This window comes from Macrotis lagotis, chromosome 2, assembly GCF_037893015.1.
Source record: "Macrotis lagotis isolate mMagLag1 chromosome 2, bilby.v1.9.chrom.fasta, whole genome shotgun sequence".
NCBI classification, from domain to species: domain Eukaryota; kingdom Metazoa; phylum Chordata; class Mammalia; order Peramelemorphia; family Peramelidae; genus Macrotis; species Macrotis lagotis.
The window spans coordinates 77,040,983-77,068,702 of NC_133659.1; the positions used below are offsets into that span (position 1 = coordinate 77,040,983).

General features: G+C 37.9%; 1 long non-coding RNA gene across 3 annotated transcripts in view; it reads right to left on the reverse strand.

Annotated features, from left to right (window-relative positions):
• LOC141512865 (uncharacterized) overlaps window positions 1-27,720 on the reverse strand; it is a 97,596-nt gene that overhangs the window by 23,122 nt on the left and 46,754 nt on the right. Inside the window, exons 1-4 of one of the 3 annotated variants that reach the window (XR_012475624.1) lie at window positions 11,209-11,354; window positions 9,589-9,713; window positions 4,072-4,112; window positions 1,915-2,016 (exon numbers count right to left, since the gene is read on the reverse strand). This is a non-coding gene — a long non-coding RNA (uncharacterized LOC141512865). Of the gene's footprint in view, window positions 1-1,914; window positions 2,017-4,071; window positions 4,113-9,588; window positions 9,714-11,208; window positions 11,355-27,720 lie in introns of those variants that run through there. The other 2 variants (XR_012475623.1, XR_012475622.1) reach the window with 2 other exon arrangements.

Below are 27,720 nucleotides of genomic sequence, written 5' to 3' on the forward strand. Positions count from 1 at the left end.
CTTCACTATTAAGTAAACTCAAGGTCCATTCCCTCCTGAAATATTATATATTTGTATTCAAAGGAAAGTTACTTTATATAAATTGCCTCTTCTTTAGACTACAGATCTGCCACCTGAGGCACCTAAAGTGAATCTAATAACTTCTAGTAAGGGATCCTTAGTTCAGCTTTTTGCCAGAGACACTCACCAGCCTTGACATTCACTAGGCAAATCATTTTTAACTTCTTTGAGCCTCAGACTCTGTTTGCTCATCTGTAAAATGAAGGAGTCAGTCTCTAAGATCCCTTTCTGCTCTATAGTCCTAATATCCAATGAACTGTAAGCCAGGGATCATGATTCCTACCCACTCCTTTCCAGTCCATTGTGAAGCTTAGTGGGAAAATTTTGTCCAGATTGTCCTAATCTTGTCTAGATCAAATCTCATTGTACATAGCGGTACAATACTCCAATTTATCATCAGACTCAATCTACTGCTTCTCTGGGGCTTTGTCGGGAATAGCTTTCCCCAAGCTTACGGAGCCCAGCCTTCTGTATTTGCTTCAATCTCCTAATCACTTAAGAAGGAAATACATGCAGGATGGGATCTCTGCAGGGGATGAGGAAGGCAACTTAGCTCCAAGGGAACAGGGCAAGGGTCAAAATTTTCCTAGCTACAGAACCGACAACACCCATCTTCTGTAGAGGCCTACCGGAGTAAATTAGGGTTGAGTTCTGAAAAGGAGAGCTTACTGAGAGGATCATTTGTCCTTTGAACAAATGTAAAGAAACCCACCCCAAAGAGTATCTCTTTCCTTCCCTCCTGCTATCCTCATTTCAATAATAAATTGGAAGATCATAGAAAGAAAGGGTAAGGGGTGGCTAGGTGGCACAGTGGATAGAGCACCGGCCCTGAAGTCAGGAGGACCTGAGTTCAAATGTGACCTCAGACACTTAATAATTACCTAGCTGTGCAGCCTTGGGCAAGCCACTTAACCCCATTGCCTTGGAAAAAAAAACTAAAAAAAAAAAACGGAAGAAAGGATAATGTAGTTGAAAGTTAGAGAATGATATTCACCTAAATCCATATACATCATGTTTAAAGTGCTTTGGATGTCTCCTTTCTCCAATCCATCTGCCACCTGATTGCCAAACTGATTTACCTAAAGCACAGGTCTGACTGCATCAGTCACTTGCCCAAAAAAGCTCCAGTGACTTCCTAATACCTCTGGAATCAAATATAAAATTCTCTGGTATTTAAATTCCTTCAAATCTGGCTGCAACCTACCTTTTCAGAGTAATTAGGCAGTATGGTTCTGGAGGAGAAAGTGAAGCTGGTACAGCTAGTACAGCACCCCCTGCACTCAAATCCAATTCACTTGCATGTCATGTCAACATTTCCCACCTCTGCCTAGAAAGTGGACCCTTCTCACTGCTACCTCTTAGAATTCCTAAGATCTCTCAGATTTCCTGAGGCTCTTGAATCTTATCAAAGCTTAATTCAGATGCCACCTCCTCCATAAGAATTTCCTTATACCCCTTGCTGTCCATGCCTCCTCTGTGAATTACTCACTTCTTTTCTTTATATTTGTAGCATCCCTGTCCATGGAGATCCTGGATAGCTCTCTGAAGGATAGAACAGACCTGGGATATTCTATGTTGCTTATGGGGACTCCTGATTGATTGTGAGACCTCTGAGCTATGGAGTAGTTTTACATATATATATATGTGTATATATATATATGTATACATATATATATATGTTTATGTCTGCATACATTTACATATATACATGTGTGTATATATGTAGGTTATATGTATATATATTTTTATATGTTATGGGATAGATGTAAGTCTAGGTGGTGCAGTGGATTGAGCACTGACCTTGGAATCTAGAGGACCGAAGTTCAAATCCAGCCTTAGACAGTTGACACTTACTAGCTTTGTGATCTTGGGCAAGTCACTTAATCCTGATTGCCTGGTACCCCGAGTCATCTCCAGTCATCCTGGTTCATATCTCACCACTGGAACCAGATGGTTCTGGAAGAGAAAATGAGGTTGGTGATTTAGCACAGCATCTCATTATTCAAATCCAGTTCATGTGCTTGCCATGATACCACTTCCTTGATAGCATGACCTTCTTTAAGAATAAAGGACAAATTGCCACATATAAGTCTTGATATGCCTAGTACCCAGCATGTAGGAAACTCATTGGTTTACCCAATGAATAGTCATCTCCCTCCTCCAATTCTTCTTTCATATGTTAAAGTAACAACAACAATAATAATAAAAGTTATCATTTATAACATACTCACTACTGTGCTAAGCACTTTAATCTTAACAACAACCCTGGGAGATAAGATGTTACTATTATTTCCATTTTCAGATGAGGAAACTGAGGCAAACAGATATGGAGTAAATCACCCAGAGCCATACAGCTAGGAAGTATATGAGGAGAGATTTGAACTCAGGTCTTCTTGATTCCAGGTATAGTACTCTATCCATTCCTCCACTTTCTGGTTATGCCAATCTTTTGCTCAAAAGCCTTCAGTGATTTCCTAGTTCACCACATCCTGACATCAGCCCACCTTTCAAAAATTCTTTTTTTATTACTATCCTCTATGCACTTTCTGCTCCAGCCAAATGGTACTACTGTTTGTTTCTTGACCTTCAATATGGAAGAAGACCAAAATGACATCATTATGTTAGAGACAAGTTTACAGTGTGTCTGACTGTGGCTATTCAGACCAATACGAGCTTGGGATACTCTACCACAGGTTGGGCACAAATGTCCACATGAACACCTGGGGTGTTTGCATCTCACCTGGGGAAATGTATTTTACATTTCCTTTGAGTTGTTTCCATTTTGCTTTAATCATAGAGCGCAACACTCTCTGATGAGAGTACACCATGGTGGACAGTCCTGTGCCAATGTCTCCTAGGCTGCACAATCAATTCCAAAGATCTTAAGAGAGATCTTCACAGTGTCCTGTATCACTTCTTTTGACTCCTCTATGAGCACTGCCCTATGTGAGTTCTCCATAAAATTGTCTTTTTTGGCAAGCATACATTTGGCATTAGAAATAGTATGAGTGATGTCTTCTGATGAGGGCAAGATAGAGTCAAGACAACTGATGATAGCTCTAGATGCAGTTGATGACATTGGCTTCTTCAATGTTTAATCAAGCTCTAAACTCTCTACATCTCCTGCTTCTGATGCCTTCCTGGCCGTTGGAACAAATTGTTCTCAATCGCCCATTTCACCAGTGGAAGACTTCACATGCTTGGCTGCCCCTAGTACTTCCCCCAAGTTTTTGACAGGTTTGAGACTTCCTTGGTTACCCTCAACCTGTCGATATGGTTTGCTGGGGTGTGGCCACTATGCCGGCTACAATGTCTAGGAGGCACAGGTGAGAGGTAGGTGGCTCAGATGGATATCAAAGGTGGAAAGTAGCCCTGAAACCCTCACCCAAGATGCACTAGCTTTCCTTGAACACACTCTGCACTCTTCTGTTATTTACATTCAAACATGCCCTGTTTTTGAACTATGTGACTGTTTACATAGGATCTTATATCTAAAGTATCATACCTTCTCTCATCTATTGAAGTTCTATTATGAATTCTTACTCATCTTCCAAAGCCCAAATCAAGTGACATCTCTATCACAAAATCTTACCAGATTCCCACCTTCCTCCTTCGATCAGTAATAAAGACAAAATGGTGCAATAGAAAGAGTACTGGGGTTCAACTCAAATGAGAGAAGTGGAATTCCAGCTTTGCTGCTAACTGCTCTAGGACAAGTCTCGTTTTCACCATATGTAAAAGGAGAAGTGTTGGGCAAGATGATCCTTAAAAATCCCTTCTGGCTCTAATTCTAACTTGTCTTCACATTGCCCCTCACCCTGTATCCAACCTTCCATAGCACATCCCTTTGTAACCTCCACCATATGATACTATATATTATAGCTAATTATATTGGTATCAATGTCTTATAATATTATAAGCTCCAGGGGCAGCTAGGTGGTACAGTGGATAGCTGACCCTAGAGTCAGGAGGACCTGAGTTCAAATTTGACCGTAGACACTTAATACTTACTTAGCTGTATGTCCTTGGGCAAGTCACTTAACCCACTAGTCCTGCAAAAAAAAAAAGATAATAAACTCCATGAGAACAAGAAAATTGCTTTATTTTAACTTTTTATCTTTCTAAGCACCCAGCACAATGTTCCCCATGAAGGGTATTCTTAACAAATATTTCTTGAATGATTATTGAATTGATTCATTATTGGCTTTCCCAGCCCAGACCTTTTGGAGCTTGGTGTAACAAGCTGAGATTGGGGGTGGGTGATCCTGGAGGCTGTCTGCCATGTTTAGTGGATTTATTGATTATGTCAAGATGGTTCTGGAAAAAATAGCTTAAGTCACCTTCCCAGCCTAGGGAAAGATCTATGGTATGTGACCTGTAGCTGAAATCATTCACCCATCTAGAGACAACCACTCCAGACTCCCTGCCCTGAGCTCCTAGGGCCCCTTCTTTGGCTTTACTATAATGATCTGGGTAGCTTTGGGGATTTATTTTTTTGTTATTGTTAATACTAGATTTTGCTTTGTCTTTTTCTTAATTCTAAACAGGTGACTTAAGGAATGAAGAACAGTTAACAGTTCTCAACTTTGGGTATCTCTCAAAAGGGAGCAGGAAGCCAAAAAACTGCCTTGCCTAATTCCTTCTCAATTTCAATAACACTCCCACCCACCTCCTACCAGACCCTGTTCCTTTAGGACTTTGGTAGGAAGGAAAGCCTCAGGACAGGAATTTACCATTAGCATCACAGACCAAAGATTCTTCCTCTCTATCTGCCAGCAGTCTCCCTGAGAATTTTTAACATATTAATCACTGATACTTGTATTCCTGCAAAGACTTAGAAAAGCTTTGTAAGCCTATTTTTTTGACCATCAGAACATCTCTAGAAGATGAAGAAGGAGGATTTGGAGGCTTACTATTGTGTATTTTCAGGAAAAAAGACACTGAAAGGGGAAATAGGTGAGGTACTTATTAGCACTAGGAGAAAAAAAATTACAGATTTTTATAAACCTGAATTACTCAAGTCCTAAACTAACCAAAAATATTTAATAATCTCCTTATTTAGACAAAAAGGCAATTGACAAGCACAGAATATATCAGGAATTTATTTAAAACAACAACTCTGTTGCTGGAGGAGGAACTAGTAGAGCCTAGCTCTCCAATAATTATACCATTAACACTCAGAAAATGCTGCAACAAGTAGAGATTTGTAAACCAAAAAAGTAATTATAGCAGATCATCTTCCCAGCTCAAGATAATAAATTTGACCAACAGTAAAGTGACTAGAGTAAGAACTAAGGATCAAGGATAGGCCAGGTTCATAGACTCAGTTCCCAGAGTTAAACCAGAAGCATGGCAATACTCAAAGCTGAAATTGGACTCAATCCTCAAACCAGGTTAGCAGTTCAGGGTTTCCTAAAGGTGATAATACAATGTCAGGGTCCAGTGGTGCAGGAACACTCAGAGATGATTTTGGATCCAGTGCTGTTCTCAAGGTCAGAAGTAAATGGTCTCCTGGAGGCTAACACCCTCCAGATCCCCGAGCAGGAGGCCTAGAGAAGACTATAGACCAAGTTCCCCTACCCTTTCCCAGCCCCAGCATAGCAGTTTGAAGCTCTCTGAAAAGAGCCAGGATCACAGAGTCAGTTTTTAGAGCTCTGAGCTAGGCTAACAATATGGAGTTGCCCAGAACAGATTGATGGAAGAACAAGTAAACAAAAAAGATGGGCTATTGTGATGCTAGGGATGTCTAAGACACAAATTCAGAAGAGGAGAATAACTCTAAAATTCCTACAAATCCCAAAGAAAACTTTAGAATTCTGATTAATGCAATGAATCAAAAATAATTGCAGAGGACTAATAATATGGAAAGTTTCCCATCTCCTAATAGGGTTTGGGATACACTGAAACAGAAAACAAAAAGATAGAATTTAAAGAACCAAAAAGAAAAGGATGGGTATGCTATCTAGTATGATGGGATTTATATATTATCTTGGACAGTTTATATATAAAATTGCACAGGATAAAAAGTTGTAGATAGTTTTTCATATGTACCAATGGAGGAAACATCCATGTCTATGAGGTCATCAAGTCCTTAAAATCAAATCAACTCATCATTGACAAAAACCATTTTTAAAGTGTTTGTTTACACATTTCTTGGTTCTTTGCACCATACAAAATGAATCATAAAGATTTAGACCTGTGTGGTCCAACGCCAAGGCTATTTTCCTTGACTAAAGCTTCCAACAGAGGTAAGGAGCTATCCAATGGGGAAAAGGGTAAAACCTGCCTCACCTGCCCAAGCATGGCAATAAACTCATACCCACAAGAAAGTGAGTGCTTCAAATGTTGTTGTATCAGAATTCATACTCTTCTGCCTAGATGCCCAATATGTCCTTAAACTTGATTTGTCATTGAACTTCACTGATGTCTGTACTGATATTAAACATTATGCTTCTGGTCTGAAATCTGCCCCATCTCCCTGGACTTGATTCCTCCATACTCTAGAAACTTCTGACTCTGGACTTGATTCCTCCATACTCTAGAAACCTCTGACTCTAACCATTCATTGTTTCTTTTCTCAAGAAATCTCAGCTTGAATCATGGGGAAACTCTCAACCTTAGACCTTGTCTCAGCTCTTTAATTTGAGTCTACAAGGACACAGCATGATGAGAGAAGGGCCTTACAATGTTGAAATAGTAGTTAAGCAAAATTTTACCAGGCAGTAAAATATTGCCATCATATTCACAGAACATGCTTGTAATATGTGAGCAGAATTAATGCAGCTTTGGAATTATAAGATAGATGGACAGATAGATGGCTAGATGGATGGATGGATGGATGGATGGATGGATAGGTAGATAGCTAAGTATGAGATGTGAGATAGCTCAATCAAGCATTTACTAAATTTTGATGATTCAAATATAAGCAAGCAAATATAAAAGAAGTTTGGCTCATGCCTAGACCAACTAAAATGATGTCACCCCTACATGGTTCAGTGGATAGAGCACCAGCCCTGGAATCAGGAGTACCTGAGTTCAAATCTGCCTCAGACACTTAATAATTACCTAGCCGTGTGGCCTTGAGCAAGTCACTTAACCCCATTGCCTTGCAAAAATATAAATAAATAAAATAAATAAAATGATGTCACCCACTTGACGATGCTAAGGGACATGATTCCAGGATAGAGTAGTACTGGCCCATGTTCAGATATTCTGCATTGGTCTACTACAAGTTTGGGAGTAGCTTTTGTCCATTGGCTGCATAGCCAGAACTATCCGCATCTTTAAAATTACCTGATGACTGAGCATAGCCTGATGTTTTTTCCAGGGAGAGACCTCCACTCATAGCAGGTGACACCATGCAATAAAAGAATAAGGCATGAGGTTCCTCATTCTCCCTGCCCCAATAGTCCTTAGGCCACATGGCCCTGAGAGTTGTGCCTGGGTTTCCCCTTTTCACTTTTTCTTTTTCATTATAGGTGTAGGGCATGAAGCAACCAAAAATGAAATACAGGAATCATATTGCAATAGCTCAGCATCAATGCTCTAAGGGGCAAGGATCCAAATATACTACCAGTTCAAGGGTACTTTTAATTTGAACTCGGTGGGGTCAATACTATAAAGGAACTGTGAGAGTGAACTTAACCATACTCCTTATGGTATAAAGGGATTATGCCCCCAAAGTTTGAAAAAGATGTTTTCTATTTGTTTTTGCTATATCTTCCAAATAATTCCTTTCTAAAAGCTAATCCATTGCTAAGTAATTAAATGGAACTGGGCAAGCAAACAGATGTAATAGGAGTTTATCTCATACTTAGACCACTTAAAATGATGTCACTCACTTGGAAAATGTTGAAGAATCTCATTCCTGGATACAGTGGCACTGACCCAAGTTTGAACATTCTATATTGGTAATGACACTGGATTTGAGCCAATGGAAGTGAAGAGAGAGATCTCCCTGATCCTTCTAAGGTAAGAGGAATCCTGGAGGTAGAAGAAGGTGATTGGAAAGAAAGATGTTTGGGAGATGGAGCAAAATGTAACAAACTTGGGTCTCAGACAGAGAAGCAGAATCACAAGTCATAATATTCAAGATAGTTCCTTTCCTCACGGGTCTTACAGTCTAATAGGGAAAATAAATAAATAAATAGATAGATAGATAGATAGATAGATAGATAGATAGATAGATAGATAGATAGATAGATAAATAAATGAAGGGGACTTGGAAAGAGGAGGTGGAAAAGAGGATAGAAAATGAGGCATGTTGAGACAATCACATGGAATTCTGGTTTACCAAAAGATGAGATAAGAGGTTCAGCTACCAGAACTGGGAGATACCAGGGATTGGAAACAATATTTCAGGTGAGATAGAAATTGTCAAAGAATAGGGACAAGAGGCTCAGATGGGTGAAAATTAAAGAAGAAATTGAGGTTCAGGAGCTATGAAAGTTCTAAGTATGATTTTCATATAAAACTAAATGGGGGGTAGAATGCTCCAAATTGCTAATAGTCAGAAAAATTAAAATTCAAACAATCCTGAGGTTTTATTTCACATGCTGAAAATCAATTAAAAATGACCAAAAAAGGCATTAGCCAATGAATACTGGAAAAGTTGTATATAGGTAGGCACACTAATTTTAGTGGAACTGTTAAATGATAGAACCATTTTGAAAAATAATTTGGAATCATGATATAAAATGACAATAGGTCCATGTCCTTTGATCCAAAGACTTCATTACTAGGTTTATAAAACAAGGAAATCATTAATAAGATAAAGTTCTCATATATTCCAAAATATTTATAACATCACTTTTTGTGGTAACTAAGAACTGGAAGCAAAATAGATGTCCATTAACTGAGGAATGACTAAGTAAATTACGGTACATGAATGTAATAGAATATTACTGCAATATGAGAAATGATGTAATGAATACAGAGAAGCATAAAAAGATCTATATGAACTGATGTGGAGTTGAAGAAGTAGAACCAAGAAAATGATATACACAGTAACTACAACAATGTAAAGGGAAGGAATGGCACATCCGAAACTCAAAAGTAAATTAACAAAATTATAAAAATCAAGTGGGACTCTAATGAAGAGATGTGAGAAGATATCCATAACCCATCCCCTAACCCATGCTTAAGTCCAAAGGTTTTACCCATGGGCAATTTAAGACTTTTATAATGTATTGATCAATTATGCTGACTTTTTTCCCTTCTCCAAAATATTATTTATCATAATGGGATGACTCTCTAAGAGGGAGAGCAAGAGAGGTATATTACAATAATGTAAGATATAGAAAAATATCAATAAAAACTTTTTTAAAAATTAAATGGAGGAGAGATATTTCTTTTAAAAAAAAATGTTTTTCCAGTTAAGTAATTATTTTCTATTCCACCCAAACTCAGCCCATTAAGAAAAAAGAAAAAGAAAACTCATGCAACAAACATTCAAAGTCAAGCAAAACAAATTCCCACACTGGGCATGTTCCAAAATGTTTGTCTCATTCTACATATTAAATACATTACCTCTCTCTCAAGCAGTGGGTAATTGTATTCATCATTAGAAATCATGTATGGTCACAGCTTAGCAAAGGAAAAGGACAGGATATAGAAAGACCAATTGGGAAGTCGTAGCAGTCGTCCAGGTGAAACTGTCAAATAGGGAGAAAGGGAAAAAAATTTTTTTGCTAAAAAAAAAATTAGGACAGCCAGGTGGCACAGTAGATAGAGCACTGGCCCTGAAGTCAGGAGTACCTGAGTTCAAATCCGACCTCAGACACTTAATAATTACCTAGCTGTGTAAGTGGGCAAGCCACTTAACCCCATGCCTTGCAAAAACAAAATAAAATAAAAAATAAAAAAACTATTTTTAAGTCTTTTGTAGCTTAGATCCCACAATTCAACAGTTAAAAATCCCAGATTTAGTGGAGAGAAAAAAACTGAGTTTGAATACCAAGGCTATTTTTAAGAGCTATTTGACCTTGGACAAGTCTAGGCCTTTGTTTTCTCTTCTGTGAACTGAAAGTTCATAGTTGCATTAGATGACTTCTAACATCCCTTCAAGTTCTAATTGTTCATGATTCTTAGACCATCAGACGCAATTACAGTTACTTAGCCCAGGCATCTTGAGCTTATCTCATCAATTGCTATTTTCATGTCATGCAATGATATCCAAGTTCATAGCCTATTACAGAATCAGCTTTTAAAAGTGTTATTATTTTATAACTACATCAGCCATGAGCTCATATTTAATTGATGGTGTCTGCTTGACTTCTCTAAATTAATACTTGACTTTGTCAATTTTTAGAAAAATCAAAAAGCTCAGAGTGAAATCAGCCAAACCAAACCCCCAAACCTCTGCATTCAGATGATAAAAGTATGCTGATGACATGTGCAATAAGGCCATGCAGTCAGTTTTAATCTGGTGAACAAAGGGCAAGAAATCAGAACTGAAGTGACCTGGGTTTCAATCTCAGCTTTAAATCTGAATTGTGTGATTTTCGTACAGGAAGCTTAATCTCTCAGTGTCACCATTTCTCAGTAGATAAACTGAAGATGGGGGCAAGCTAGATGACTCAGTGGATAGAGTGCTGGACCTGGAGACAGGAAAACCTGAATTCAAATCCAGCCTCAGATACTAGCTGTATGACCCTGAGCAAGTCATTTATCCCTTTTCAACTCAGTTTCTTCATCTATAAAATGAGCTGGAGATGGAAAAATGGCAAACTATTCTAGAATCTTTGCCAAGAAAACCCCAAATGGGGTCACAAAGAGTCAGACATCACTGGAATGACTGAACATCAACATCAAGAATGCTATAAGAGAATGTGTACATAATGCTGGTAGATGAAGAATACCTACCTTAATGAAATTGCAGATCAAAGCATCAAAATAATCAGCAAATAATTCAATCTAATATTTGTCAAAATAACTATTTGGGAAAAGCTCAAGCATATTTGTTACTAACTCAAAGGCAACTTGATGGTGAAGTGTATAGAGTGTTTGACTTGGAGTGAGGAAGATCTGAGTTTGAATTTTGCCTCCATCACTAGCTTTTGATCTTGAGAAAGTCACCTTACTGTAGTTTACCTAAACTCATTTTGTTTTCTCATCTGCAAAATGGGGATAAAAAATAATAGAACCTACCTCATAGTGCCATGAGGATCAGTTAAGAATATATGTTAGGGCTGGCTAGGTGGCGTAGTAGATAAAGCACCGGACCTGGAGTCTCAGGAGTACCTGGGTTCAAATCCGGTCTCAGACACTTAATAATTACCTAGCTGTGTGGCCTTGGGTAAGCCACTTAACCCTGTTTGCCTTGCAAAAAATACCTAAAAAAAAAAGAATATATGTTAAATACTTTACAAACCTTAAAGTGCTATAGAAATGTTATTTATTATTAGTCTAATTATTAATATTACTTAACTCCCTAGCTGTCTCCTTAACTACTGCTCTACCTTTTGTTCTCCCTTTCCAGTTCTGGAACCATACTTATATTTTATATATCATTCCACAAATAATATTGGCATTTATAATATCTTGGTATGATTTCTAAATAGCAACAGACAAATAATAAAATATATTTTGAAAAGTTTGACATCATGAAAATTTACTAGCAATCTTTAGTTCTTAATGATCTCTAAATTCAACCAGTTTCTCATTTGGGAGAGAAAGTTGCAGGGAGATTCTTTGCTTAGCCTTACTTTAGGTTCAAAAAACTGCAGCTCATATAGATTCATATTTCCCTTCTCTCCTGTGCAGGACTCAAGAATTTTGTCATGGGATGGGGTGGGATCAAATTATAGGAAAAGTAAATCCCTACAGCACTTAGAGACAAACTTAGAGATAAACTAAGAAACCAACAAATTAAAGGGAAGAGAGAAGATGTTACATACAGGTCTAATTTTACATGGAGAATATGAAGATAGAGCAGGGATTGTAATTCTCTCAAAGAAGTAAAAAGAAGTTAAGAATCTTTCTATGACTCTAACTAGCTAGTCTAAGCTTACCCTCTTTAGAATGTAAGGTCTTACGAAGGGAGCAGAACCAAGAGAACACTATACACATTGACAACATTATGAGTTGATCAACTATGATGAATGCAACTCCTCTTGGCAGTCCAGAGATCTAGGATAATCCTGGGAGATTTGTTATGGTCAGTGTCATCCACATCTAAGGGGTGGGGGTGGGGGCAGAAAAAAAAAACAGAATCTGAATGTATATTATGTTCACTTTTTTAAAGCTTCTCTTCTGTTTTTCCTTCCTTCCCCATGGTTTTCTTTCTTTTTCCCTTAGTCCTAATTCCTCATACACAAAATATGTTAAACACAAATGTACATATATAAGTTTTACCAGACTGTTGGCTGTTGAGGGGAGGGGGTTGGGAAAGGGAGGGTAGTAGAAAAATGTGTAACTGATAAATATGCAAGTGGGTGAATGTTGAGAAACTTCCATAGCATGTAATTGTAAGATAAAATAAAATAAAATATCAATTAAAATGGTTACAAATTCATTGAGGGCAAGGAATATTTAATTTTTGTCTGTGTATCTTCAGGACCTAATCCAGTGTCTCATACAAAATAAATGTTTAAGCTTTCTTGTTTCCTTGATTAATATATGCTTGATGTTCTTTCCTCAGTCAAAGCTCACATCCCACCCACCCCCAAGTAGGATTTCTAGTTTATAACTGGAAGATTAAGAGCTAGCAAAGAGGAAGAATATTATTCTATTCCTCTTTGTAAATTGGGGGAATTTAAATTGGTAGATAATCAGTTTGTTGGAGTCTGGAGTCCAAGGATAGCTACACGAGAAATTTAGTGGTCACCCTAGTACCTGTCCAGAGTTGGAACACACATTGCCAAGCTGGGATTGAAAGTCATATCCTGAGTCCTGCAAATAATGGAGTGCTCACAGTGATGTAAGAAAATCTGTTTAATAGGTCTCCATTTCCAGAGGACCTCCTTGATTCACCCATGAAACAGGACACCTTTAAAAATGGCATTTGCTCTGTAGTTCTTGCTTCATTGCCCTTAGTTGAATCACTTTGGCTTACTGAGCATGGGGATAAAATCCAGCCTCTCCTATCTAGACTAGAACATCTAGCTGCCATCCATCTTTCCTGTACTTCTGAGATAAAGGGTTACTTGCCCACTTTGAATTGGGTCAACTCTTCCAACAAAATTCACTGAAAGGAAAGAAGCAAAAGGAATAGCATTGCTGTTAACCCTTCACTTACAAAAAGGCTCTACATTGTGGGATGAGGTCTTAACTTGTGTATGAATTGTATTTAAGTGAAGGAGAGTGACTAGGATAGGAGACTTGCCACAAACCAGCCTTTTGATCTTGGATAAGACACCTGCCCCTGACTGGATCTCTGTAACAGGAAAGGGCCAAACTAGGTAATTCATGGTCCTTTTTTATGAGTGCTAAGAAACTCAAAGAGAAGAGGAGGCTACTAGTCATTCATAAGGATCCTACAGGCCTTGTATTGGCTTAGAAAACCACATATTAATGTTCTTTATGTTCTTTTATGTTTTTATTTATTTTGTTAAATATTTGCCAATTACATTTTAATTTGGTTGGGTATCACTGTTGTAGGTCACAATGTAGCCCATGGGTAGCAATGATGGCACACTGAACAGAACTCTGGGTTTGGAATCAGGAGGGTTCAAATTTGACCTCAGATACTTACTAGATGTGTGACCTTGAGTAATTCACTTTATACTCTTTGCCTCAGTTTCCTCAAATGAACTGGAGAAGGAAATAGCAAACAACTCTAATATCTTTGCCAAGAAAACTCCAAATGACTGAAACAAATCAACAGCACCAACAAAACATGTAATGCCTTTAAAGAAGTGAAAAAGCTTAGAAGAATGTTAGGTTGTTAGGGTAGGAATTCAAATACTATACCAATATTAATAAAATATTGCCTATTATTGCTGAGGAGACCAAGAAAATGGATTTACACTGAAGATCATTATTTAAATTAACCTTTAGGCAAAAACAACAACAAAAAAAGTCTCACAATTTTAAACAATTTTTTTCAAGCGAAGTTACAAGATCATTTCTGCTCAGAAATTTTCAGTGACTACCAATTATTTAGCCAGATAAAATCGCAGTTCTTCACTCTGGCATTCAAAACCCCTTTACATTTTGGCTATTTTTTCTACTTTATTTCACTTATTGAATTACTCATTATTTTCTAAGAACGCTGCTTCCTTTCCATCTCTAACCCTTTCATTCTCTTGTCAATATCTTTTTTTTTGGGGGGGGGGGCGTTGCAAGGCAATGGGTTAAGTGATTTGACCAAGGTCACACAGTGTCTGAGGTCAGATTTGAACTCAGGTCCTCCTGACTCCAGGGCTGATGGTCTATCCATTGCACCACCTAACTGCTCCTTGTGTCTATCTTCTTATCTCCTCAGTCCCACATCAACTGTGAATTATCACTGCTGTTATTTGTCATTACTATAGGCTATTAAAAGAACTTAGGAGACTCAGTGAATAGAGCACTGAGCCTGGAGTCAGGAAGACCTGAGTTCCAATCCCATTGCACACACTAGCTGTGGGATCCTGGGCAAGTCTCTCAATTTTTGTTTACCTCAATAAAATGGGAATAATCATAATAGTAATGTTATTAACCATTAATAATAATAGCATCTACTTTGGAGAGTTATGAAGATTACATGAAATGAGTCAATGTATGATTCACAGTTGAACTTCTTGTCCCAGATACAACTAAACACATCTCTCTTCCTTCTCTCAATTCGTACAGCAATGACAATGGCAACAGCTATCAATTCTATAGCGTTTTAGGGAAGAGAAGAGAATAAGTATCTTTATAGCATCTTCTATATGTCAGATATTCTATATCTTATTTAATCCTCACAACAGCCCTAGGAGGCAGGTGTTATAATTATTCCCATTTTACAAATGAGGAAACCAAAGCAGATAAATGTTAACTGACTTGCCAAAGATCATACAACTAGTAAATGTCTGCATTGGATCTGAACTCAGGTTTTCCGGACTCTAAGTCCTGTCCTAGGATCATGCCTAGAGTCAGGATGATTTGACTTCAAAAGTTGGCTTCAGACAGTGACTAGCTTAGCTTTAGTACTTAGGTTCCTTAACTATAAAATGAGAATAACAATAGCACCAACCTCCCAGGTTTATTGTAAAGATAAAGTGAGGTAATATTTGTGGTGACTGGCACATACCATGTAAATACATCATGTAAATATTAGCTGTTATTATCATCATCATTCATGATCTAGGCAAATTACACTTTAGAAGTTCCAGAGAAGTTGCCAACCTGCTTTGGTGGAAGGAGTTTCTTCATCTTAATAGTTTATATCTCTTTAGATTTAGTAAGGGAATAAGAAGGTGAAGAGAAAGAGGAAAAAGAAGAAGAAAAGGAATCATATTTATAAAGTTCTGTAATGTTTATAGAGCACTTTGAATACGTTATCTTATTTGATGACAAGTATACATAGGTAATTGGAACATATAGGGTGAGCATATTCATATTGGAGCATATTTGAGCATATTCAGGGAGAACTAGGTCTTTTGATGTGAGGGCTCTATGAACCCTTTTCAAGGATGCTAATCCACTTTTGCTGTCCACCTACCACCCAATTTTCACATATGGCCCCAAGAAACTGTAGCATGTACAGTGGCCACACTCAAGTAAAATAATCTCAGAGAGATGAGTTAAACCAAGTGGAAGGTAACTAACAGGCTTCAAACCCAAAAGTGAATTAGGGGAGTGACTACCCTATGCAGTTGAAGACTTCTCCCCAGCAGAATGGGCAGGTATTCCAATTGTTCTATTGTCCCAATGGCCATGAAGAAAGCTAAAGCATGTACTATGGAGCACTTAGAGCTTGGTCAGACATCAGGAAGACACTAAGGTCATTGTCAGTCATCTTGACTTTTGTCTGGCCAACAGACTTTGTTGACTATGGAAGAGAGAATAAGACTGAAGACTTTGAATAACTCTGTCTCTCATATCCAATTCACACTCAAGTCAAGATATACCTAGTGATGTCATAAGTGCTCTTTGAAAACAAAAGACCAATAACAACAGCAACACATTTAACTAGACCATAAAGCACAAGGTATTAAGTGCCATAAATGATAAAGGAGTTCAGAGGAGGAAATGATCATTTTCAAGACAGAGGAGATGAAGAAAGTCTTCAAAGAGGAGGTCATATTTGAAATAGATCCTAAAGTAGAATGCTGGTGCCTTAAAGGGATCTTTCCTTATGGTCATGGTATTCTCATCACCTAAAACAATTTTCTCATTTAAGTGTTTAGTTGGATAGAGCACACGTCTTAAAGTAAATAAAAGTTAAGTTCATTTGACCTCTCAAGGCCTTAAGTTTCCTCATCTACAAAATAGGAATAATAAGAAGAACTACAAAAATTATTTCTATATAATTGGCTCTTTTTCCTCTTATTTTATCTCTTTGAAGTATCAACCTAATAATAGTATCACCAAGTAGAAGAGTCTGAACAATTTAGTAACTTTGGGGGCCTAGTTCCAAATCACCTTCTAGAATGTCTGGGCCAAGTCACAGTTCTACCAATTGTGTATTAATGTGCTTATTTTCTCACAACTTTTTAACATTTGTCATTTTTCTTTTTTACCCAACTTGGTTAATCTGATCATTGTGCGGTAGAAACTCAGGGTTCTGCTTTAATTTGCACTTTTCTAGCTCTTAATGATTTGAAGCATTTTACATCTAATTACCTGGCATGAATTTTTCCTTTGAAAACTGCCTGTTCATATCCCATGACTATTTATTAATTGAAGAATGAATTTGAATCAATTTCATATGGTCTGTGTGTGTGTGTCTATGTGTTTGAGAAATAAAACCCTTATCAGAGAAACTTTCAACAATGATTTTTCCCATTACCTGTCTCCTTTCTAATTTTAGCTGCATTAGTTTTATTTGTGCAAAAACTTTTACATTTTATAAAATCAAAGTTATCTATTTTGTCTTGTGATTCTCTCCATTCATTGGCTGAGCATGAACTCTTCTCTTCTCTCTATATCTGAAAGGGAATTTTTCCCTTGATCTTTGAATTTGATCATGATAACATACTTTATGTTTAAGTCATATGGAAAACTGGAGAGGAGATGTTGGTCTATATCTGGTTTCTGCTTTTTTCTAGTAGTTTTTGTTGAATTATGAATTCTTACTTCCATAGCTAAGTTCTTTGAAAACTGCACACACATCCCCTTCCATTTATAAAATGGATGAGGAAATTGAGTTCCAGCATTACTGAATGTGACCCAAGGTTACTCAAATAGCAAGGTAACATCATACATGTTGCCTCTCATGTTATAATGAGATTTGTCTGATCATTCAATGGGGATCTAATAAGACTGCTTTAAATCTCTGCTAAAGCTTCTTGGTGGATACCTTTATTAACTAGAATTGGTAGCTCAGAGAAGTCTCCCTAGGTCTCTTAGAAAAAAAATTGTAACTTCCTATCTCAATTATTGAAGATGGTCTTTCTAAGACAGAAATAACCCCAGGCTCAGCAACCTTCAGGCTACATTATCTGGTAGTCCCTCCTGGTCCTAAAATTGTAATAACCTCTCACTTCCCTTTTAGTAATATTCAAGACTGGATGATAGATACAGAATTCCTGGCAGGGAGGTTTCACACAGGTCTCTCTTTGTGTCCTATAAAGCCCAGGAAAATAGCCAAGTTTCAGCCTTGTCAGCATGAGGGGCAATGATTTGGGATTCACTTAGAGGCTGTAAACTCACATATACAAAGACCACACACTCCTTCCTTCCTCTGAAACAGAGAGTTCTAAAAGGGCTTAATATTTGATTCAGTAGTATATTCTGAAAATATCACTGTTTGAATATTCACCTATTCAGAGCCATGCTTTTATTTCCCTCTTAATGGCTACCAGAAAGAATTATGGATGTAATGATGAAGTATTTAACATTCCATCAGAGCCTAGGTTTCAGTTTAGGTTTGCTCCTCTATAGCAACCCAAATTTCCGAGAACTGTTCTGACCTTTTTAAAAATTTCTGCTTCCATCCAATCCCTATTTAATCTTTTTCTTTTATCTGCTGTTTTCCCTACCTGTCCTATCCCCCCCCTTCCTTTCGATTGCCTGCTCCTGTACTCTATAATAAAGAACAGTCTTGTTCAAACAGGCACAGGGCCAATTAAAAAACAGCTCCTGTCAACACATATTATCTTTAAGAATGTGGTTAACATTTAGTCAGCCACTTAATAACATATTTCTGGGGCACAGAAAATTTTCCATAACAGTAGAAAGTCTCTAAGTTTGGGTGATAAAGATATATTCACAAGGGTCCTCTATCTAAATCTCTGACCAGTGGTCTCAAAAGGAATGCAATAATTCTTGGATATTTCTCAGTTGTATGATGAAACAGGTTTCCTGGATATTGACCTAGTCATGCCTCTAAGCTGACCCTAAAATACATGGAAGGATATTCCTTCAGAAGTAAGGCAGGGAAGGTGTATAGTTTTTCTTAGAGACCCCGAGTTGGAATGTAGGCCATAGATCATTTAAGGGGTTATTTACTTAAGAATGATTGAGAGATGGAATTACTTGTCCTAGGACATGGAGGGATTCTTCAGCATGGTAGAGTATAAAGAATATAGAAACAGGAATCAAGTTATTCACTAGCTCTATGACCTTGAGCAAGTCACTTGACTTCCTTGGATCTCTAGTGCTTCAACTATAAATTGAGGGAGGCTAGATTGGATCATAACTATGATTCCCTCTTTAAATTCTATAATTCTATTATTAAACCCTCAAGGTCACCCTCATCATGTATAAAATGAGGAGTTGGGGCAGATGATTTCAATCCCTTTCAATTCTTCCATGGACCCCTTAATGTCAAAGTCTAGCTGCCACAAAACTATATTCCTAATTTCCCCAAATCTTGTCATTAATATTTCATTGCTCTTTCCTTCACCTGGTCATGAGATTTTTTTTTAAACTGATTTTAATTGAGGACTCTGAAAAATGGCATCCATGAAGGGCAGCTAGGTGGTACAGTGGATAGAGACTAGATGATCCTGAGGATCTTTTCAGTCCCAAATACATGATCTTATGAAAAAGAAGAAAGCACTTCATCTAGGTCATAGGATGACAGAACTGTTAGATACCATTCTAGGTAATCGGCAAATATAAGCTCATTTGATACTCACAACAACCTGGGGTGAGAGTGGGGGGAGTAAGGATTATGTTTATCCCCATTTTACAGATAAGGAAATTGAGACAGACAGAGGTTGAGTCACTTGCCTCAGGGACACACAGTTAGTGTCTGTGGTCTCATTTAAACTCAGGTCTTCTCGGTTCCATTTTATTCACTTTACCATCAGCTGCCTGGATGTTTCAGGCACTTCTTTAAGATTAAATTACAGGGGAGCATGTAGATAGTCCAGTGGATAGAACACCAGTCCTGAAATCAGGAGGACCTGAGTTCAAATTCAACCTCAGACACTTGATATTTACTAGCTGTGTGACCTTGAGCATCCCTTAACCTCATTGCCCACAAAGAAGGAAATAAAAAGGCTAATTACAGGGGGAAAAAAATGTAACTATGCATCCATGGAAGGAGGTTCCACAGTAAAGAGTCCCTTTATTGATAAAATCACAAATCTAGACCAAAAAAAAATCAAGAGAAGTTCAATTCTTGTCTCTCGTGGACATTTTGATAGGAGGATTATATTCTCATTCCTCAAATCTTTTGAAATATTGCCTGTTAGAATCCATTTTTGGTTTCTTTGGAAAGGAAAACTGTAAACCATTTCAATTTTGAGGCCCCAGAAATTTAAAAAACAAAAAACCTTGAAAAAGGTACCACTACACTGCTCCCCCTCCACCCACAACCCCCCCTACCCCTGCCCCGCCCCTGCCCAGCCCAGTATTCTTTGTGATTTTTAAAATAAACAGGTATGTCAGAGCATCTTTCCAAACTTTTTCCCTGCTTGGGTGGAATTTCCACCAGATTCCAACTTTTAAGCTGCATCATACATTTTTTAAAATCCAGTTTATAATGTTGGAGTAAGATAGGACCTTTGAGATCCTTGAGTTCAATTCTTTTATCCCACAGATCAGAAACCATGTCTTCCAAATCCTAGCTCAGTTCTCTTGGTGACCATAACTTTACTCTTTCTACTAAAGTAAGAAATGGGGTTCCATATCCTGTCTAGAATGATTTGGTTCAAGTCCATTGCTTAGAACCCCAGATTTCCTCCAAGTCTCAGTTCAAACTCCAACTCTTATGGGAGGTCCTTTTCTGGTTCCCCCAGTTGCCATTTAAAATGGCTTCTCATCTAAGTCTATTTTATTTATATTTTGTACAAATGCTGCCTTCAGAGAGCAACTTGATTCAGATGTTAGTTTAAAAGGTTTTTAATGTGGATTTGCTAAAGTGTTAGGTTTCATCTTTGTTCCCATCACCAAAAGCTGAGACAAACTATCACCAAAAGTATTGGAAACATTGGAGTTAATTATTACAGGAAAGAAAACCCAATAACTCAACAGGAGGGGCTGGAGGGAGGATCTGGACATCCTGCAGTGAGAGGTTCAAATTCATCCTAGTTCAAAAGTATTTCCAGAGGAAAATTCCATTCAGTGTGTTCCATAGACAGCCTCTTTCCTGGCTGCCTATTGCCAGCCCCCCAGAGCTTCCTCCTTCCCTCCCTCCTGGCCTCCCTCCCTCTCCTCCCAGCCCCCCAACTATCTTGTTCAGGGGCTGACCAGGTTCCCTGCCCAGCCAGCAGCTAGCTGCTTCCAGGCCTCAGGGCAGCTCCACATCTGGAAGGGAAGGGACGAGTTGGGTCGCTTCCCCTCCTTCCCATCTGGGAATTAAAGTTTTCATTGCTAGAGGACTAGTCTGTGTATTTTCCATTTTCAATCCAAGGGAAAGCAGCAGTTGGCTTCTTCTAATCAAGAGGAAAGGAATTATCTTTCTTCTCAATTTCAATCTTTGGTACTGGAATCTGAGAAGGGTTGGTTATTTCCTTTTTTAGAAGAAAATTAGACAGCCTGTGATTGACTTACACCATTGTAGATAACCATACTATACTTGATAAATCTCTTCATGGTCATGTTTGAAGTTGGGTGGAGGTGGGGAAAGGGAAGAGCTTTCTTGCTTGTCAATGCCATTTGGAGAGGCACAAGTAGGAAATAAAGAATTTTTTCTTCAGTTATTGGTGCTTCTTATTGGCAGGTGAACCCTTATCAAGGTCCCATAGATTCCCAAATCTTCTACATGCCAAAAATTTCCCCTCTAGCCTGACCTTTGGTGAATATGGGAAAGTTTTTAGTTAAATCCATCTTCAAAGGCACATTTATTATGTGCTGATTTTGTATCTTTTTGCAAAGTATTTTGAATCTATAATATATGAATCTATCATATTTTCCATTGGAATGTCAGGTCCTTGAGGGCAGTAACTCTTCTCTTTTTTTGTCTGTGTCCCTAGGACTTTAGCCTATAATAAACACCTAATAAATTCTCATTATCACAACTAAAGGCTTGTAATAATTACTCTCCCCTGCAGGAGAAACATTTAACAAAGGTCCAGCTTTTAGTTGCTTGCACATGTATTATTCACAAAACCAGCAAACACCCAAATAAATTTAATTGAAGACTAATTTTTCCTCTACTACATGGAATGTTTCCTTTTTCATCTTGTGTTGAGAAATGTTTAAGAAAGGTAGCCCTATTAATATCATGCTACTATTTTGATGCCTCCTCATGAACACAAAGGTGACCCTAGGAGTATGAGTTCTGGCAGATCTAAGCTGGAAAGGATTCAAATACAGCCTTTGTGTTTCTTGTCTAAAATCTGACTCGATTAAATGCAGAGAGAAGCTCTTCATCAGAATACTGGCCACCAGTCTTAGCAACCTGAGAAAACTGTCTGCTAAAGGAGTAGGAAGTCAAAAAAGTACCCTCACTAATAGAATCAGTCTCACTGCTATTTTATGTAGTCATTGTTCAGCCTAAGACAATCCTGTGAACCAATAATACATATAGTCTATCTTTGGGGAAAACAAAAAAATATATAAGGTGGATTATGCAAGATGGTTCCATGGATAGAGATCTAGATTTGGAGTCAAGCAGATCTGGCAAATCCTCCCCAAATGTGTGTCCTGGGCCCATCACTCAACTTCTGTTTGTTTTAGTTTCCTCAGCTGTAAAATGGGAATAACCCCTAGGCTCATTGTAAGAATTAAATAAGGCAACATTTTAAAAGCTTTGAAAAACCTGAAAACACGTTTTTAAATACTAATACTAGGATAGCTAGATGGTGTAGTGAATAGAGTACTGGCCCTGGAATCAGAAGGACCTGAATTCATATCTGACCTCAGATACTTAATAATTACCTAGCTGTGTGACTTGGGCCAATCACTTAACCCCATTGCCTTGAAAAAAAAAGTCACACTTTATACTATTATTATTATTCCAAAGTCAAACGATAGGGGTTTATTATTTGATTAGGTTTCTCTATGCTACTGTTAACAAACTACAGACATATATAATTGAGTTGACTTGATTTGAAAATGAAACAAGTTCATAAATTGATCTGGAGAATATCTTAGACCTGGTGAAGGGAAGGTTCTGAAATTTGATCAGTGAGAGAGCATACAAGTATTTCTCTAAGAAAGGGGTTGTCTTATCACAGAGAAAATTTTCAGGATTATTACCTTATATGATTTTTTTCCTTCAAGAAGAGTGAGATCCCTCAGTCTTTCCTCTCCTCTCAAGTATCCCTATTTGTAGTATCTTCAAGGTCAAGTTGATTAACAAGACAAATTAACCAGATTTTGTCAAATGTCTTCCATAAACCTTGTCTTATGCCCATTGCTAAGAGGGATGGATGCATCAAGAAGCCTAAAATGCAGAGTTTTAAATTTGTTGAGAATGCAAGACCCTTCATTCATACATAGAGACACACAGACACAGACACACACACACAAACACAGAAAGCAGGATGAGAACAGGGCAATATGTAAAGACCAAATTGTGAATGGAAAATTATACCTACAAGATGAGTTCACACAAAAGAGGGAGCCTTGAGCACTAGGAGTGTGATGGAAGGTTTCTTGTAAGATATGGTCCTTCAGACAGCAAGAGAAGATGTGGTTACAGTTTTGATAAATGGAGCAGGACTGGAAGGTCATGCTAGGCAGGTGAAAAAAATAAGCAAAAATTTGGAATGAGGAAGGAATACACCTAGAAAACCAGCTAGAATTGAGTGGAGAGTTATAGAGAGGGTAGGGTCTTCTAGGGACATGTAGGGAGCATCATAGAGGACAGAGTCCTAGACCTGGAGTCAGAAAGACCTGAATTCAAATCCAGTCTCAGGTAGTCCTGTGATCCTGAGCAAGTCACTTAATCTTATTTCCCTCAGTTTCCTCATCTGTAAGATGAGCTGGAGAAGAAATGGCCAAAGCACTCCAGTATCTTTGCCAAGAAAACTCCAAATGGGGTCATGGAGAGTCAGATATAACTGAAATGACTGAGCAACAAAGAGTCATATAACAATAGTGGATGTTTATATAGTAGAAAAGTTTGCAAAGTGCCTTGAATATTATTGTCCTTTCATCTTCAAAAAACCTCTGGAAGGTAATTCTAAATTTTATCTCTATTGTATGGGTGGGACTTGAGGCTAAGAGGCTAAGCAATTTTCCTAAAATTGCATAACTAATAAGAGTCTGAAGAAGGATTCAAACCCAGATATTCCTAACTCCATGGCCACCATTTTATCCACTAATCTACTCTGCCTCAATCATTATTAAATTCCAGATAAAGGAGCTTAGGTATTGTATTGTTATAATTGGTTGATATTGTATTAATGATGGTACCAGTGGTCTAGGAAGATTAATTTTCTAGCAATGTGCAGGACAGATAGAATCATGAAGAGCCTAGAAAAATGGAGGTGTGTCAAATGTTATACAGAGGCTGGTGCTGAAAATAAATAAGAATAAGGGGATGAAGAAAAAAAGTTCATCTAATCAACAGCCAAGGCAACCAGACCTTTAGATTGAGGTGGGAACCCTAGTGGATTGTCCTTCCTTCCTTTTGTCATCCTCCTCCATCTCTCTCTCTCCCTCTCCTCTTTTCCATTCTTTTTTATTTCCTTCCTTTTTCTTCTTACTTTCCAGCCTTCCTTTTTCTCTCCTTTCTTTCTTTTCTTCTTTTCTTCCTTCATTCTTTCCTTTCCTTCTTCCCTGCCTTCCTTTTTCCCCCTCCTTCCCTTCCTTTTCCTTCTTTTTTCTTCCTTCATTTTCTCCCTCTCTTCCTGTCCTCTTTCCTTCTTTCTTTTCTTTTCTCTTTTCTTCCTTCTGTTTTTCTCTCTCCCTCCCTCCCTTTCTTTATTTTTGTGTCCATTATATGTCAAACACTAAGGTTACCCCTGGAAACTCTAATGGCCAGGAATCAAAAGAAAGCTGCCCTAGCTTGGAATACACTATTTTCATAATATCCTACACCAAATGGTAGCTTCATCTCTCATCTGTATCTCTTCAAAGACTCATGAACTGGGAACCTGGAGTTATTCTGGAAATGGAAGGAGCACAATGCTACCTGATCATCATAAAGTGAATTATCACTTCTTTAGGAGCTTTATCTCTTTTGATCCTCAAAACAATCCTGAAAGGTAAAAGTGAAAGGTTTATAATCTCCACTTTTCAGATTACTAAACTGAAATTCATGGATTTTAAATGACTTCCATGGTCACTCAGAAATTCAAGTTGGATAGCTCCTGGTCAGAGCAAGCTCTCGATATTGTCTTCTAAATATCAATTTCCAGTAAAGAGTGCTGGGGTATGAGCTCCTATTCTTTCCCAGTTTCTAAGAATTTGTCATCTTTCCTGATGGCTAAGGTCAGGGGGCATTATAGATATATTTCTGAGTTCTTTGAGAAATGGAAGAGGAAGCATCAGTTTCTTCTTCACTTTTGTGCTACTCAGACTTGTGGGACCTCCTTATTCTAAAACTAAAAGATAATGATGCCAGGAGACCAATGATGAGCCATGTTACCCACCTCTTGACAGAGAAGTGATGGACTCAGAATATTGAATTCAATGAATCTCTATATGGTAGACATGGAAATATGGGAATTTGCTTTACTTGACTGCATAATTCTTCCAAAAAAAATTATTTTGCATTGTTTTATTCAAAAAAAGTCTGTTTTTAAAAAGAAGAGAAAAGGGGAGGCTAGGTGGTACAGTGGACAGAGCACCAGCCCCAGAGTCAGGAGTACCTGAGTTCAAATCTGACCTCAGATACTTAATAATTACCTAGTTGTGTGGCCTTGGGCAAGCCACTTAACCCCATTTGCCTTGCAAAAACCTACAAATAAGTAAATAAATAAATAAATGAATGAATGAATAAATAAATAAATGAATGAATGAATGAATAAATAAATAAAGAGAAAATAGAATGTAATTACTTGAAAAAAACTGAATTTAATTTTAAAAATAAAACAAGGGGAAATTTCACTCACCCCTATCCCTAATGCTCAACCAGTGTTCTACCAGCATACCCTTTAAACAGACAGGGTGGTCTTTGTGCCTTCATGAGGCATTAGAGTAAAATGTGAGTGGAGGTCAATGATTCTTACCTAAATGTAGTACTTGATACTTAATAGAGGAAATTGGGCAGCTAAGAGGCACAGTGCATAAAGTGCCAGATCCAAGGTCAGGAAGATTCAACTTCCTGAGTTCAAATCTAGCCTGAGAAACACCCTGGAAAGTCATTTAATTTCAATCTACTTCATTTTTCCCCTCTATAAAATTTAATAACAGTACCCCCCAGGGTTACTGTGAAAACAGAATGGCATATTTATGAAGTCTTTTTTATAAATCATTAAATCAGCTATTATTATTAATTATTATTAAAATTTGTGATTGAATGAAAACTGTCACCTTTTTAAAGATCTCTTTGCCACACTGCAGCAACTGAGTTTCTAATTTCATCTCACTGAGTCTGTTTACATCAGGAAAGGACTGTCTGTGCCAAGGTTAGAATTGCCTTCAGTATATTAACCTCTCTTAGAACTTGAACCATTGGGGAGCTCTCCAATTGGCCACTCACAAGTTTGTTTATAAGTAGTGTAACTCTTGTCTCCAATTTAATCATATTTCCCTGAGAAGATAACAAAAATCAATAAAGTAGCCTTGTGCTACACTCAGGATACTGAAAGTCAGTGAAAGTCATCATACTCTATATGGTGCCTGGTAAAGGTGCCCTTCCTAAGTACAACAACAAAAAAAAAGACGAGAAATGAATTCTTTAACTGGAAAGATTTGAAGTCAAAAGGCTTGAGTTTGAATTTTGACTGCAATCTCCCATTTACTATCTGTGTAACCTTGAGCAAGTCTTCTAAATTCCCTGGGATTTGGTTTCCAACTCTATAAAGTGAGCGGATTTGGTCTCCATAATCCCTGAAGTCTCTGTGCTAAATCCCAGGAGCATTGTATTTAGAGCTGCAGATTCTTAACCCTCAGTTATTTGATGACACAGTATTTTCACATATAAACTACATAACATCTAGAAACCAGTTAGAGCTAGGCATTCTGAGAAGCTGAATTGTCTTTGTGTGTGTGTGTGTGTTGTTTAACTTCTAGGAAGGGCTTTATCCTTTCAGTGCTCATTCGGCTCCCATATTAGACCCCATCTCTAGGGACTTGATGGATCCTTAGAAAGGTTATTCCAAGAAATAAGGACCCATCCACAGTCCAGTTGGCCTGGTGTCCCTATAATTTGCTGACCTTTGGATCAAGTTTGTCTAATCTTGCTTTTAAGTCCACTGAAGTGTTTTAGCCTAGTAAGGCAGGAATTTGTTAAGTAGTTTGGTGTCCAAGAGTCCATACAGCTTCTTTGAGTGATAAAAGGATCTTAAGAGAATGAGCCCAGAGAGTATCTAGCCTCAATCCCAAGTACACAATCAGAGTCCAATGGTTGTTTATTCAGTGAACTGAATTGTTGTTGTGAGTAGCATGACCATTCCACAAACCACCCAAAAGTCAGAATATGTACACTTAAAATTTTCCAGTTTCCATAGTGGGGCTAGTCCTCATGGCCATGGGACTGGCTCCATGCCACATATGGCTTCAATTTGCAAATACAATGTACTTGGCTTCCTGCTCAGACTCCAATCTGATTTAGCCTAAAAGTAAAACAACAAATAAAATATGCTGAAGCCAACAACTGATCAAAGTGTGCCTGGGACAACTGATCAGATGAAGAACAAAAAGTTTCCTTCTTTATTTTCTGGTCTGGGAAGACCAGAGGATAGTATATTCTGTCCATGGCCAGTCCTTAGGGAGCAGTTGAGGATATAAGACAGATAAGAATAGAAGGGTCCCCAGTGAAATTTGGGGGGTTTTGTTTTCAAAGAGTATGCAGGTCATCTTTCTAGACATGAGAAATCAAGAAAAGGTAACAATTGAGTCAGTTTAGTAGGCAAGGAAGATGTTTGGTGCTCTAGTCTAGTGGGGACATATCAGAAGTCTTCTGTCCATTCTGAGTTAACAAACAAGGAAGGATACTGGCAGACTGGCAAGGAAGGATACTGGCAGACTGGCAAATGATTAGGGGAGGGTAATCAGATTGGTGAAGGCTTTCAGATCATGACA